Below are 15,338 nucleotides of genomic sequence, written 5' to 3' on the forward strand. Positions count from 1 at the left end.
GAGTGCCACTACAAAGTAGCTGCCCCCTCCACTCGTTTGTCTGTCCTCCTCTTGTCTGGGCAGCAATAAGTCAGGACAAAACTGCCACCCAGGCACGGAGTGGGTAAGTGAGCAAATGTGGGCTCCTTCGTCAGGCGAGTGAGCAAGCACCTCTGCCCAGTCGCTCTGGGTGTTGCAGTAGAATGTTGGACCTGCTGGGTCCAGTCCCAATTGACATGCCACTGGTGGGAGGTGGGTGGGCAGGCAGATAGCAAGACAGTGAGCAACCACAGCCATTCTCTCTGGTTTGGCGCGTCCAGTCCCAACTGTTGCACCACCCAGAGAAAGGTAACACAGCTGTGCCTTCTTTTGTGCATGGGTGCTTCCATTTGGTTCAATTTTCTGGATTTCCAGGTGTGTCAGGAAGAAGTGCCTATCTGAAACCTTGGGGAGCTGCTGCCAGTGCAGAGCTTCCTGCGAAAGAGGAGCCAATGGACCTGCTCTTTGGCCCCCACTCACTGTCCCCCTAATTCTGGTCACAGCAGGTTGGGGAGCCCCCACCACCCCCACCTCGGACCCCTGGGCCTGAGGAGCAGTAGTCACTATTTCTCTTGGTCCAGCAAGCAAGCGAAGGTCCCCTGCCCCTGGTGGAGAACTGAGGGAGTCAGGACAGAGGCGGGCAGATTGGGATGGATGCAAAAAAGTCCCCGGTTCGATCTCCGGGTAGGGCTGGGAGAACCTTCCGCAGGAACCATTGCAGAGCCGCTGCCAGCCAGTGCAGGTAGCACAGCGCAAGGTGGGCCAATGGCCTGACCATGAGGCAGCACCTCGGCCACGCGCGTTATTCCCTTGGGCCACGCTGCGTCCTCTCCTCTCGGGCTTGGCCACAGAAGAGCCATGGGACAGCCTCGACGGCCACTCATTCCCCCCAGCCCCAGTCCATTCGCAGAGCAGATGCCCGCGCCCCCTCGCCCCTCAGCGCCCTGCACGGCACACGGCGCGCCAAACGCGCGCGCGCGCCCTCCCTCCCACACAAGGGCCTCGCGTGGCCCCGTGGGCATTGCGCCCCCCGCGCCGCCTCCTCCTGGCCCGACAGGCGCAAACTGCCTCGCTCCGGCCAGCTCCACACGGGCGCCGCCGAGGGTGGGTGGGACGCGGGGCTGGCCGGCGGGCGGGGCAGCGGCGCCGTGAGCCCTGGGAGGCGGCGCCTGTCCCTAGACGGGCCGGGCGGGGGAGTTCATGCCACTAGACGGGAAGAGTTTCTCCTGCTGCCGAGTTGACAGCGCCAGGTCAGTGGTGTGTGAGCCGGAGAGGCAGCCAGAACCTCTGGCGGCGCGGCGGGAAGCGGGTGGATGGACGGGAGGGCGGCGTTGCCCGCCCGCCTGCCTGCCGAGGGGCTGCGTCTGGCGGCGGCGTGACGCTGCAGGGAATTCCCGCCCGATCCGTGGGGGCGCGTGCCTGGGGTCTGTAGAGGGACGGAGGGAGGCTGCGCGCCGGGAAGGGCTTGTGGGGCTGAGACGGGCACGAGGGGACAGCGGCATCCCTGTGGGGCTCCAGGACACTTGGCTTGTGGGATGAGAGAGCGGGGAATGGGAAGGCTGCCTATATACTGAATGGTCGTCTGGGAGAGCAGAACTCACTTGCTGGTGTGGTTGGGGTCGGGGGCCACTAGGGCTTGGGGAATCACTTACATGACGTCCAGAAGTAGACCCTGAACTCATTTAGTGCGAAGAAGTCTCTGTGTTCCCAGGCAGAGTGTTGAGTGTGTTTTTGCCTGTGCCATGGGCACATCTACCATGCTCCCCATGGGCATAGCCAAGGGGAGGCAGGGGGAAGCTGTCCCCCCCCCCAATCAAGTAAATTAATAAAAATGCTTAATGAACTGAGGTTCTACCACCTCCTAACATGAAGCTTGCCCCCCAACATATCCTGGCTACGCCCATGCTACCACCTATTAAATAATGGTTAATTACAGATTAAAGAAATCCAATGGGATAGAATCTAGATACAGATAAAAAAAGGGAGAGGTGATGGCAAAAGATTTACTGGCAAGTACTGCCTTTGGAAAATGGGGGGAATAAAATCTCCCAGACCTCTATTGGTGATGGGCACATGTGGCCTGCCTTTGCATCAGGTCTGAGCCAGGTATCTTCCTCACGCTGTAATGGGACTGAGAACACATTCTTGATAAGAATTCTGCCTGTGATCCTTATAGAACTCTGTGGTTTACGTTCATCATGTGGAAGAAAGGGCTATATATATACATATAAGTGCTCTTTGGAGGTGATGCATTAAGTGAGCTTTCGTTTGTCTATGCAGCAGGTGGATATGCCCATAATGCAGGACAGTTTGTTTGCAGAAACTTGACCACCATCTGGGATGCTAAAAACTCAGAGGGCACCTCTTCTACCTGTGGTGCTAATGAATGTGTTTAGTCAAGATGATGAGAAAGGGAGAAAGTTTGTTTCCTCATTTAGCTGAAACTTCTGGTGGATTTTTTTTTTTTAAATCATAATTTTTCTCTTTGCCTTCCAAACCACAGCAAGGAGCATGAGCGAGGTTCCAAGTATAATCCTGCCACAACAGAGATTATACATTGTGAAATAGATGATGCCTTGGTGTCATATCCCAAATCTGCAGGCGTGTTTTGTAAGTTTCCCACTGTCATTTCTCCCTAGGGCAGTATACACTATAGACTGCAAGTTCCTGTTAGTGTTGTAACTTTGAGGCAATATGTGTGAGTTATGATCCACCGTGGTAACAAGGTCATGATTTAATACCGCTGTGGCAGAGGACCAGTTTCTTCTCCTTGCATTGTTGTGATATGGTGAGGAAACTGTTCTTTTCCTGGAGCCCCTCATGTAAAAACTGTAATTGCTCTTGATGGCAGCTTCTGAAAAATCAGATAGCTTCACATGTAGGGTTGTTAATGAAAAATTATACTCTTGAAATTTCCTGTCCTTATCCCTACAAGAGTTATGATAATGGATGACATAACAACTGCTATTCAGAAACATATGGCTTGCAACTGGTGTTAGAGAAGACCTACTTAAATTAACAAACATGACTTAAGTTGGGTCTATTTCTGTTGGTAATTTCTACTCTGAAATTACCTAGGTTGGATACCATCTGAACACCTTTTCAAACAATAAATTTGGAATTTAACAAAGTCTTTTTTTTAAAAAAGAAGATATGTGCAACTCAGCATTCTGGGGGAGGAAGAGTTTAGGGTGCAGTGATATCAACAGAGCTATGCTCACGTTAATTTGTGAATCACCTATTTAATGTGAGCTGTCAAAGTGATCATTACACCAGAGACTGGCTGTCTTGGGCTGAGACTGTTTCCCCTTGTGAAGCTAAAAAAAAACACAGTTGAAAAACTCTCCCACCAGTTGTGCCATGTGTGAAAGTTCTTAATGTGAGCAAGAGCATGAAAAGGAACATAAAATTGCAGCCAATGTTATCGCCATGTTATTGACAAGTGAGTGAAAATGGGTTTATTGTTGATAGCCAGCATATCCTACTGTTTGTTCCCACGCTGGAACATTATTCTTAAGGTATGTCTCGTGTTGGCTTTTCAAGACTTTTCAAAAAATTACATAGCAGCTCTGATGCATAGTTAGGGTATAGATACTCTACACAAATGTATGTTCCATTATATCCCCAAAGTTGTTTGTGAAAAATGGGAGCATGTGTCCACACTGAAATCAATTTAATTACAAAGTTAAGGCAATCACTTGGTTCCTATGTAAACTGTGGCATAATAAACATTTGTACCCTTTTTTATACATGAAGGCAGAGGGGTGAGGGGTTTTTGGCATTTTTTCTATACTTAGGCTGCAATCCTATACTTACATGGAAGCAAGTCCCATCTCACTTAATGGCACTTATTTCTGAGTAGACATTTATAAGACTATCTGTGCACATGAAAAATGCTATGTGCAAACTGAGCCACAGAAATACATATCTTGCAGTAAATTTGATTCAAACACTCTAATCCAAAATCAACTTATAGCTCATGTTTGGTTCATGTTTAGTCAGAAGTATCCTGAGCTAAGTGTGCATAGGATGGTCGTTCTGGGATAAGTATATTGACTTTCAAATTGAATTTCTCAGTAAGTTTGCTGAAGATCACCGTTCTAAATAACTAACTCAGAATTATCCGATCTTTATACCTACAACAGTTAAGCTTAGCTGCAGAAGGCTAAGTCATGGTTTGGCTTGGCATTACACTGGAGCCCAGGCTTACAGTTTGTTTCCTCCAAACAAACCATAAGCAGTAAGCAAAGAACAAAGTTTAGCAGCCTGTTTAGTTTGGAAAGAAACAAACTGTACACACATAAAACTAAATCAAACCATGGCTTTAACTCTCGGCAGTGTGGCAGCAGGAGTAGGAGAGGAGTGAAGCACTCACAATTTTTTGCTCCATGTACCAGTGCATTGTACTTTCACCATTAAACAATAATTTAACTGTGGTTTAAAGTGACCTGTGGACCGGCATTCATTCTGTTGATTTCAGAGGCTCAATCTGTGAGACTCTACACTTTTTGACTTGCAAAAATTGATCAGTCCCATTGACTGATATGTGGGTGTGCCCTGGCCAAATGATAACATTTGCTTCTGTGCAAATGCATGCCTGCTTTCCTTCCAGCTCTATGATTCTATGATTTGACAAGCTCACTCCCTCAAGCATCTACACCTTTTGCACTAATTCAGCAAAGTACACACGACTGAACACACATACACTCTGAAAGTACAATAGTTGGTTTTGCTGTTGTTTCAATAGCAGTTTTCATTGTACAAACTGTTTTAAGATGGTAACTGAAGTGGTTTATCAGAATGAACTGAGTGGACTCTGCAGTAGTACCCATTACCTAAGCTACTCGTGTCAAGGGCTAGTATTGCTTCCTTGAAACTTCTTTGCACTTTCTCAAGTCACAAAGTTTCCATCACAGATTGAGTTAAAGAGATGTTACTGCAACTTTTACTTCTGCACCTTGAGATATATATACAAGGTTTGAAAAATGAATTATCATTGGAATTAATTGCTACTGCAGGAATTAGGAAGTAATCAACTAATATAGTCTCACAAAGTACCCCAAAGTATGGCACACTACACCCTCCCAATTATTATTATTATTATTATTATTATTATTATTATTATTATTAAAAAGTGGCCGCAGCCCAGAAATGCACAGGGGAAGATATATGTTTTGTGTTGAAACAGAGACTTCCATCCCACCACCATCACAGCTTTTTTGTTTCTTTCTTTTTTTCTGTGTGGCATTAAAAAGCAGCTTCTGGTGTGATCCTGAAGGCTTTCTCTTAGGAGTAAAGAAATAAAATCTGCAGCACATGCTTGTAATCCTTTGGACACATGCAAAGGGACTGAGAGGAGTGAAGTATTTATCTCCTCCACATACCATACATAAAAAAACCTTTGGAATAGAATATAATACGTAGTTTCACAACAATCAGAAATCTAGGGGAGATTTGCACAGTCATTTAATATGCCAAAGTCAATGTTATTAGGGGCTTTCCCTCAACAGACATATGGGTCAGTGGTCACAAATATTTATTTCTTATAATATACATAGAAATCATCTGCTGCAAAAAAGGCTGATATTTGTAAATAACAATTGTGCCTGTATGCACACTGAGTAATAAGGGCAAATAGCAAATTTGGTTTGGGCAATTTCACATTGATGCGAAGGAATAATGGCTTCCAGTATTGTGAACCTATGTTTCTAAGGTTAGAATACTATGCTTATCTACTGCCCCACACATACTTGAACCATTTGCAGTACCATGAAGCCACAGGAAATAGGAAATAGTAGTAGTAATCATCATCATCATCATCATTATTATTAATGAAGATGTCTGTGACTGAACAATATTATAGCCTTACAGGAACTGCTATGTGTAGATGCTATTAGAGAATGTAAAGTGTGAAGCTGCACCACAGCATGCAACTTTGCCAGCAAGCCTGCATTGGTTTGTGAGACGCAATAGTGTGTGGCAGTGTGTAAGAGCCTTTTGAAGGGTTAACACCCCATCAGTCTTTTTCAGCTAGATAAAACATCTGGCTCATAGAATCACAGAGCTGGAAAGGACCCCGAGATTTCATTCTAGTCCAATGCAGGAATCTTTTTCCCAACATGGGGGCTTGAACTCACAACCCAGTGATTAAGAGTCTAAGGCTCTACCAGCTGAGCTACCTGACTCATTAGGCTCATGAACTCCTAAAATCAATCGATGGACTGGTGATGGTCCACAGACATGCCGAAGCCACCTCTTTTCCTCATGACTAAGCATATCATCTGCATACCAGGCAGTCTTTACAGAGCCAGGACAAAGTCTATGAATTCAATACTACGAATCCCAAAGTCCCATCTTACTGAACAACAAGTCATTTACTTGCTACATTGCTGGTTGATAATTAGCAATGGTGTTTTTTTTTTAAAAAAAGGAGGAGAAAGCTTTGGTCCATCTATTCATTATTGTAACAGTATTGGGGTTTGGTTTTTTAGCATAGCAAAACTACCACAGATAGAAAGATAAATCTGAGTCGAAACTAAGGAATGATTCACACTGGTGTGCCTATCACACGAACACACACTGCTGCAGGCCAGCATATGAGGAGTTTCCGTTGAAAGGACTTGTGTCTGAGGTGATGTGAATATTCTGGCTGTGATGTTTAAATCTGCGATAAGCTGTCTCTCATCAGGTTTTGTTTTTCTGCCGAAATAAATATATTTTGAATGAATACATTTGTACTCTACTTTGGCATCCATGGTGACAGTGCTATGTGAGTTATGTTAATTTCAGGGGGGAAAGAAATTCAGATTAGCCATGGCCTGCGGCTTATTGTATCTTCTGATCTAACCCTCAGAGATGAACTCGGTTGTCCATTGCTGTAATAGGGGTTTCGAGAATAGGATTGGATGCAGGTTCCCCCCCCCCCCCGCCGCCGCCACACCTCACAGCACACGCACGTCCCTGATGTGGCGTGTCCGGGTTTCATATGGCCGCTGATATGACCAGCCCTGAGATTCTTCCTCCAGTCCAAATGCAGTTTTCTAGCCACAGAGCAACTACTGGAAGCTACTGGGGAGGGGTGGCTTAACCCTTTCACTCTCTGCAGTTTGACCGCTTCACATGCCCCTTCAACCACTTTTCCACTCATGGGGAAAAGGTTTCTGAGGACCCCGTCCCCCCTCCCACTTCCAGGTGGTGAGCAAGGCAGCTTGTGGGTGGGGGTTGTAGAATTTGGAGAAGTGGAGAAGTGAAGGGTCCCCCCCCCACTCCCTGTTCCAACCTCCTATGACTGTGTTTTATTGTTGTTTTGTTGTTGTTGTTGTTTATTTGTTTTTATTTGTTTTTAAATGGGGATATCATAGAAGTTGCTGTCTTATGTAGTTTGATGCATATTTGGAGACAGAAGTCTGTGTGCATTCTGGTTCTGCGAAAGTTCAAAAATCACAGGAAAGTAATGCTTTTCCATTTTAATGTGCATCCATCAAAGGTGCCAGTCTCTTATCATGGCCCCGTCCTGCCTCTTTATACAGTGATACCTCGGGTTAAGTACTTAATTCGTTCCAGAGGTCCGTTCTTAACCTAAAACTGTTCTTAACCTGAAGCACCACTTTAGCTAATGGGGCCTCCTGCTGCTGCCACGCCGCTGGAGCACGATTTCTGTTCTCATCCTGAAGCAAAATTCTTAACCCGAGGTACTATTTCTGGGTTAGCAGACTCTGTAACCTGAAGCGTATGTAACCTGAAGCATATGTAACCCGAGGTACTACTATATATCTGTTGCTGTTCCCGAGTATTCTATGTGCCCCTTCTGTCCTTCCTTCCTTACTATGACCCAAACCAAAAGTTCTTTTTGTTTTGTTTTGTTTTAAATCCCTCCAGTGTATCTATTTAAATTATTCTGATTGAATTGAGCAATATTTTTAATATTTAGATACTCTGAAATATTTTCAGTGAGGAATCTATGTTTTCATGTTGTATTATTTGGCATTTGGCGGGGGTGGCGATGATTCTAGACAGGAATACAGCTTTGGAGAGTGAGTAATATTTAGATTAATGTATGTAACACATTTGCAGGTTAGAATAGTTTCTGCTGTCTGTTGGTCATCAAACCACTGTCTTGTTGTAGCAGAGTGGTCAAATATATTCATAGGTGTGGAGGATTGTAAAATAAGTTTTCTCATGCTGTTTTACAGCTCAGCAGTGATGATAACAAATTGCCTGAGGATCTGGGATTCCTTTATTCTTTCTCATGTCTGAGTGGGATAACTGTAGGTTTCTCTTGATCTTCATTCCTGTTGAACAGGAAAATATTCAGCCATGGTTCTTCCAGCTATATTTCTCTGAATGCATCCTTTAAAACCCATTAGAAACTGTTGAGAATAAAAACCTGTTCCTAGATAGCTGGAGAATCAAGTAATGAGGCTTTTCCTAAACTATGTCACTTCAGCTTATAGGTCAGTTCACATACAAGTTGAATGCCACTGTGTGTGTGTGTGTGTGTGTATGTGTGTGTGTGTGTGTTTGTTTGTTTGTTTGTTTTAAATCTCACTGCACAAACAAAAGAAACCTCTCAGGGCTTCATCCAGATACAGCATTTTTCTATATGCAGGGAGGTGGGATGATTTTAAAAATAATAATAGATGGTCCAGTGAGAGCTGGACTATAAAGAAGGCTGATCGCCAAAGAATTGATGCTTTTGATTTATTGATTTCTGAAGGAAATCAGCCCTGAGTGCTCACTGGAAGGCCACATCATGAGAAGAGAAGACTCCCTGGAAAAAACCCTGATCCTGGAAAGATTGAGGGCACTGAGAGTCAGTGTGGTGTAGTGGTTAAGAGCAGTGGACTTGTAATCTGGAGAACTGGGTTCGATTCCCCGCTCCTCCACATGCAGCTGCTGGGTGACCTTGGGCTGGTCAAACTTCTTTGAGGTCTCTCAGCCCCACTCACCTCACAGAGTGTTTGTTGTGGGGGACGAAGGGAAAGGAGATTGTTAGCCACTTTGAGACTCCTTAGGGTAGTGATAAAGCGGGATATCAAATCCAAACTCTTCTTCTTCCAAAGTGGTAACACTTCTCTTCTAGCTGTATATACTAGAAAGCAGATACAGTTGAGACATACTGAACTACTGAACAAAATTGTAGGAATTGAATGCACTTCCTGCTTGGCTTTGAAGTGAGCACCACACCAATGCTATCAGGAGCTGACTTACATACTGAATCAGAGTATTTATTAGTTGACCTCAGTATTCTGACAGGTGCTCTTCAGGGACTCAGGCAGAGATCATTCCCAGCTCTGGTCCTTGAAACGCGTGCGTTGGAGCCTTATACATGCAAAATATGTGCTTTTGTCAATGCAGTACACTTCATTTTTTCCCCAGGGAAAGGCTTTCTTATGTCACAATGCTGCACTCGGACAGTTATTCTCCCAAAATGTAGATTACCCCTGCTATAGGGTATATAAATGTTGGGAAGGGTAGGACTTCTTTAAGCACCTTGGCAGTGAGATGTGGGTGTGGGTGTTTTTTGTTTTTCTTTTTGAACATATGATATTCTGTAGCTTCTTGAATATTCCATATATATGCTAAATTATCGTTTCAAATAATGCTTTTTGGGTCCTTTTTGCATCAAAATTGTGAAAGAGATTCAGATCTTAATAACACAAGGCTGTTTGTTACTTCAAGCCAGGTGATATGAAAAGAAAAATGTTAATTACTGGCTTTTGTAACTGGCTGATAATTGAAGCAGTGATGGTCAGAAGAACAGGTTTTACAGCACAAGCACTTTGATTATCTGTATTAGGAGCTTAAGGAAAAGGTGACACACATTTTCTAATATTTATTTGCACAAGACCCTCCCTCCCCATGGCAGTTATTTCTTTTGGGAAGTCTACAGTGAGAGGGAGCTAGCTAAGCTCAAACCTTATTGAAAAGACCCTCCGGGTCCCTTCCAACTTTATATACTATGATTCTATGAACAGAACTTAAGTTTTTGATTGATTGCCAGGTTTGCTACTCCAGCAAAATAAGGGCTTAGTACTTAACTGCTACAGGTGTTGGATGACACAAACCAGCAGTACGGCCAGGTACTGTGGACCATATTTGTAGGACTAGGTTGTTAAAAGTTAACACTTGAGTCACTCTACCAACTATGAGGTCCTGGGTTTTGTGTTTGATTGTTAGTTTCTCGTAGTGTGGGTACAACCAGTGAAGGGTTTCTAAGGCTGTATCTTATGAAACATCAAACACATGCATGTAGATTCTGAACCCATCAATGGGAAAAGTTGATATCCTTTTTCCAATAACAACCAGTGAGTCCCAGAATAATTAGTGAGCCTTGCTCATGAGTATAATAAGCATAAGACCGGAAGTTCATACTGTGTTTTTAAAAGCAGAGTTCCGTCCTTCCAAGAATCTCTTAAGATAAAACTTTATTATTCATTCTTCAGTATGATCCTGCTGTTCCTGCATGGATTGAGGATGAAAACTGAGACAAGACCTGACATATTTTGAAATAACTATTCTGGCCAGAACACCAGTCTTTCATAACTCAGAAATCCACACTGATAACAAAATTTATTTATTTATTTATTGTTATGAATCGCCTTCCGCATTTTAAAGTACATGAGAAAATATGCAGTAAAAACACCAAGACCGAAAAACACTTAAGTTCCAAAATATAGTAACAGCTGCCTTCCGTGCTGGCCATGGGCTAATTATTATCTATCAGTGTTGAGTGAGCCCAGAGATTTCAGCTGCCGATGGCTATATGATGCTGAGTGGGTTGTGTACTACTTAATGTGATAACTGACTGCTTGATAGTGCTGGTAGTCAATATATCAACCACATATTTCATGAAATTACCTCTGGTTGCTAATCTTTCTCCCCGCCTTAACCTTTTGTGAGGCATCTGGGAAAACCTGAGTACAAACCTGAGTACTTTCAAACCTTTATAACTAAAATGCATACACCTTCATCACTTTGATTTGCAGTGCAATACTATGCATGTCTTTTTGGATGTAAATCTCACTGAGTTCAGTGGGGTTTACTTCCGAGTAAGTGTATTAGAGCTGGGCTATCTTCCATTATCCTTTACTTTTTTGGGTTGGGTTAGGCACCATGTTCCTCTACTATTTTATATCACCAGCTTGGAAAGAAAGAAAGCTAGTGATCCTCACAATGAATTTAAAATATTATCCCAATATTCAGTTCTTTCTGTTAGTTCAGTCCAACCTGGTTGTTGAATTCCTGTCTGGCAGTAACTCTTTTTGTTGGTGATAATGTTCTGGTTTAATATAATCATAACTACTTTGAAATATTGATTACACCTGAAAAACAGTATATAAGTGAAATAAAACACATGGAAGATATACTCATAAATGTATAATGATCTATTTATTTGTGTTCTATAATTCACATCCATTTCATTATGCTGTGCTGCCCATACTTTCTCTTTGAAACCCATCATCCTGATCTTTTTTAAACCTCTTTTTGATCACTATTATTATTATTAATAATAATAATAATTTCATTTCTATACCACTTTATATTTTAAAGAAAAAATCTTAAAGTGGTTTACAATATATGAAAACATCAAATAAAATTATCCAGAATAAAAGAAATTCACTCTTCAAGGAATATATTTAAGATCCTTCTCCAAGTAACATTTTGCTTTCCCCATATTTATTTATTTACTTAGTTTAGCTCATGGCATAACAGAAATAATCTAGGAAGCCAATGTGGTGCATAGCTGTCAATGTTTCCCTTTTTAAAAGGGAAATTCCCTTATTCCGAATAGGATTCCTTGCAAGAAAAGGAAAAAGTTGACAGCTAAGATGTGGTGTAGTGGTTAGAGTGTCAGACTAGGACCTGGAAGATCAGGGTTCAAATCCCCACTCAAATCATGCAGCTCACTGGGCGACCTTGGACCAGCCACAGCCTCTTATCGTACCTCAATGGGTTGTTGTGTGGATTAACTGAGAAGAGAAGTGAACCATGGACAAAAAAGTGGGACATGAATGCAATAAACACTATGTTCAGTGTTCTGTGTGTCATCACCTAAAAGTGCTAATTCCTGAATTAGCTTCTGCAGAAGCATTATTCCTACATTTATTTCTGTCTCATTTTATTCAGGAATACAGTTTTTCTATAGTGGCAGAGAGTTGCAGACGCCGCATTAAACAGCTGATCCCATGCATCATTCACTGTTGCACCCACCGTATGATGTGATGTAATGCTGTGGTTGTGAAAGTCATGTGCACATCTTTCCATTCATTTCTGACTGACAGGATGCTGGTTCTATGTAGGCAAAAGTTCAAGTGATGATTTAGAAAGTCTTTCCAAGTGCCTTATCTTTGTTTAATGGTTTTTTTAAAAAACGTTGTTTTCCAAACAAGAAGCGCTTCTCCATGCAGAAAAATGCACAGGATGGCTGGCAGGAATTTGCAAAGCCTGTGATATGTTCTGTGTTCGCAGTATTTTGGAATATTTGCGATATCTTTGCTCTGAGACATAGGAGGCATATTGTTTTTGGCATATTTTGTATACATTATTTTTCAGAATGCAAAATAAGATGGGATTAACTGTGTTAAGACAGGAGTTCTGGGATGCTGGCTGAATTTTGTGGAAGAAGCAGAAACTGAAAGTGTTTCTAGATGACTATAGGGAGAAGGGTTCGCACAGGAGCTGAGGGGAAGAATTTGGAAGTGTGTGGTGGTGAGGTTTTAAAAGTTAATTGTGTTAGTATTTTTAGAGTATATATTAATATGAAAGAGGAAAAAAATCTCAGAGGTTGCCTTGGAACCGTTCCCCAAACCAGTCTGCTCTTGAAATATGCCCACATCTGGCAATATCTGGAATTTTTAGTACATGTTGTGAAAGCAACAGAATATTAGTCTTTGGGAAGGCTGTTGCTCTTCCTGCAATATATATAACTTCCATTATTTTCCAGTGGTACTGGGCAGAAGATAATATAACAGGGGTCAAGATGGGATGTGGAGTAATAGATTACATGCTCCATCCCTGCTATCAGTTGGATATTATAGCTCATTTATCAGTGAGGGGGTGTGTGTTTGTTTGTTTGTTTGTTTGTTTGTTTGTTTGTTTGTTTGTGTGTTTCATGTGACCAGTTTGCTCAGTGGCATCCGAGGGTGCCTAATCAGCTACATAATTTTATACCATTTTGTTAGTCTTATAGCAGCTGAAGGTGAAGACTTGCAGAGAGACAGAGGCTGTGTTTGGATGGTCATATCATGACTTAATAAACTGAGGTGTTAGGAAGCTTTGTGCTCATGTCTGCAGTTTCTTTTCTTCTCCCTTCCTGAGGGTTTGAAGTAGGTTGAAAATGCTGGTTTGTTCCAAACCTTGTGTCTGTTGTTTCCCAGTTTTCACATAGCCACAGGTTTTTTTTAATAAAGATTTCCTGTTTTAATGTTGGCAAGCTGGGAAGAGAGGAGGAAAGAGATTGCATGCAAGGGCAATGGGTCTGTGCAGATATAATGCCTAGTTATGATTTATATCATTTAACCATGGCCTTAATGTAAAAATGTATTTCAGGGCTGCTTTGTGCATGATATTGGACTTTTTTTAAAAAAGTAAAACACAAGGTCCTGAATATAATGTGATTTGGAGAGTGGGTAAGGGGAAATGTGTCCCTTGTGCTTTCCTCCCAGCTTAAACATCCCCATATTATTAGGCCAATGATAGTTCAGTTATTAGAGCATGAGATTCTTAATCTCAGGGTTGTGAGTTTGAGCTCCTGCATTTCAAGGAGTTGGACTAGATGGTCCTCATGGTTCCTTCCAATTCCATGATTCTATATAGTACAGTGGTGCCTCAGGTTACATACGCTTCAGGTTACATACGCTTCAGGTTACAGACTCCGCTAACCCAGAAATAGTACCTCGGGTTAAGAACTTTGCTTCAGGATAAGAACAGAAATCAGGCTGTGACGGCGCGGCAGCAGCAGGAGGCCCCATTAGCTAAAGTGGTGCTTCAGGTTAAGAACAGTTTCAGGTTAAGAACGGACCTCCGGAATGAATTAAGTACTTAGCCTGAGGTACCACTGTATAGCACTGTATAGCAACTCCCTCCCCTAACCTTGCTGACTCTAGGAACGTTTTGTGGCCCAACAGTTCTATTTTCTGGATTTTAAAGAAAATGTACAATAGTATTTGCATTCTGAGGGAGCCTCTCTGTGTATTTAGAAATTTGCACCTTATATTTATATCTTATCCTGTAGTAGTTCTGAACTGGTAAGAGACAGGATCAGCAAAGTTTGGCATTAAAAGCAATAAGAATTCAAGATGACAAACTAATAACTTAAATTTAAAATCTTAGGCATGTTGCTAATGTAAGTAATATGTTGCCTTAGTGAAGAAATCCTGCAGCTTCTGCTCGAGTTCATAATGATGGCTTGCTTTGACGGCTGAAGTCTCTTTCCCTTTGCTTATCCTGCTAAAATACCATTATTTTGCAAAGACAAAACAAAGAAGGCTGGAGGCCTCATATAGAAGATAATAGTGCAGATAGAAACAACAAGCTATTTATCAAGTATAAGATTCTCCAAAAACTGTAAGAACAGATTGATAAACCAGTAGCACAATGTCAAACAATAAGCAGCTTCAGTTGGGAGCTATAAATTAGGGTGAGGGAACAAAGCTGGATTTTGCAAATGGTTGGGAAAAGAACAGAGAGGAAGACTGAGAGATGTCATGGCACATACTGAGCAAGGTAATAGTTTTCAATAAGACTGATAGAGTTTGGATATATTTCTGCATCGTTACCTTGGGAGAAAATGTATTTGAACAGTGTTCAGATATCTTGGGTCCAAACTATTTGTTGTGCTTCGCTGTTGTTGCAAAAAGTAAGGCTGAATGAGACCTGGCTGCAACCCAGAGCTGTTTTTAGTTGCGGAGTAGAACATGTGTAGGCTTAGAATTTTAACCACACAAATATCGTATACGATTAATAGCAGCTTTTAGAAGAGGGGACCATCAGCATTAGGGCTGCAGCAGTGTGTTGGTGGTCGGGAAGCTCCCCAAATGCAGTGACCTCACCTTTAATTTGGCCCCAAAGTCCAGCAAATCAAAGTCTGCTTGGGACTGATATGCTGTATAAGGCAAGAAGCTTAAAAGGAAAAGTTTAGAAAAGGAACAAATCCCCACCCCAGAGTAAAATACAATATATAACAACATAGCGAGAGTGAGGTCATAAGCATATTGTACAGCTTTAATATTTGTCAAACTTCTTGCTTATCTGAAAATCAATACGATTTTTAAAAAAGAAAATTAGAGAAAGCGCTTCTGATTTTGTATACCTGTGCA

The 15,338-nt window shown here is 42.2% G+C and overlaps 1 protein-coding gene across 3 annotated transcripts in view; it reads left to right on the forward strand.

Moving 5' to 3' along the window:
- The first annotated feature begins 1,164 nt into the window (after positions 1-1,164).
- Positions 1,165-15,338, forward strand: part of PPARG (peroxisome proliferator activated receptor gamma) — a 62,651-nt gene continuing 48,477 nt past the window's right edge. The window contains exons 1-2 of one of the 3 annotated variants that reach the window (XM_083726839.1): positions 1,323-1,442; positions 2,522-2,628. The gene's annotated coding sequence lies outside the window, so the exon portion shown is untranslated. Of the gene's footprint in view, positions 1,269-1,303; positions 1,443-2,521; positions 2,629-15,338 lie in introns of those variants that run through there. The other 2 variants (XM_083726838.1, XM_083726840.1) reach the window with 2 other exon arrangements.

This window comes from Podarcis gaigeae (assembly GCF_964106915.1).
Source record: "Podarcis gaigeae genome assembly, chromosome: 2".
NCBI classification, from domain to species: Eukaryota; Metazoa; Chordata; class Lepidosauria; order Squamata; family Lacertidae; genus Podarcis; species Podarcis gaigeae.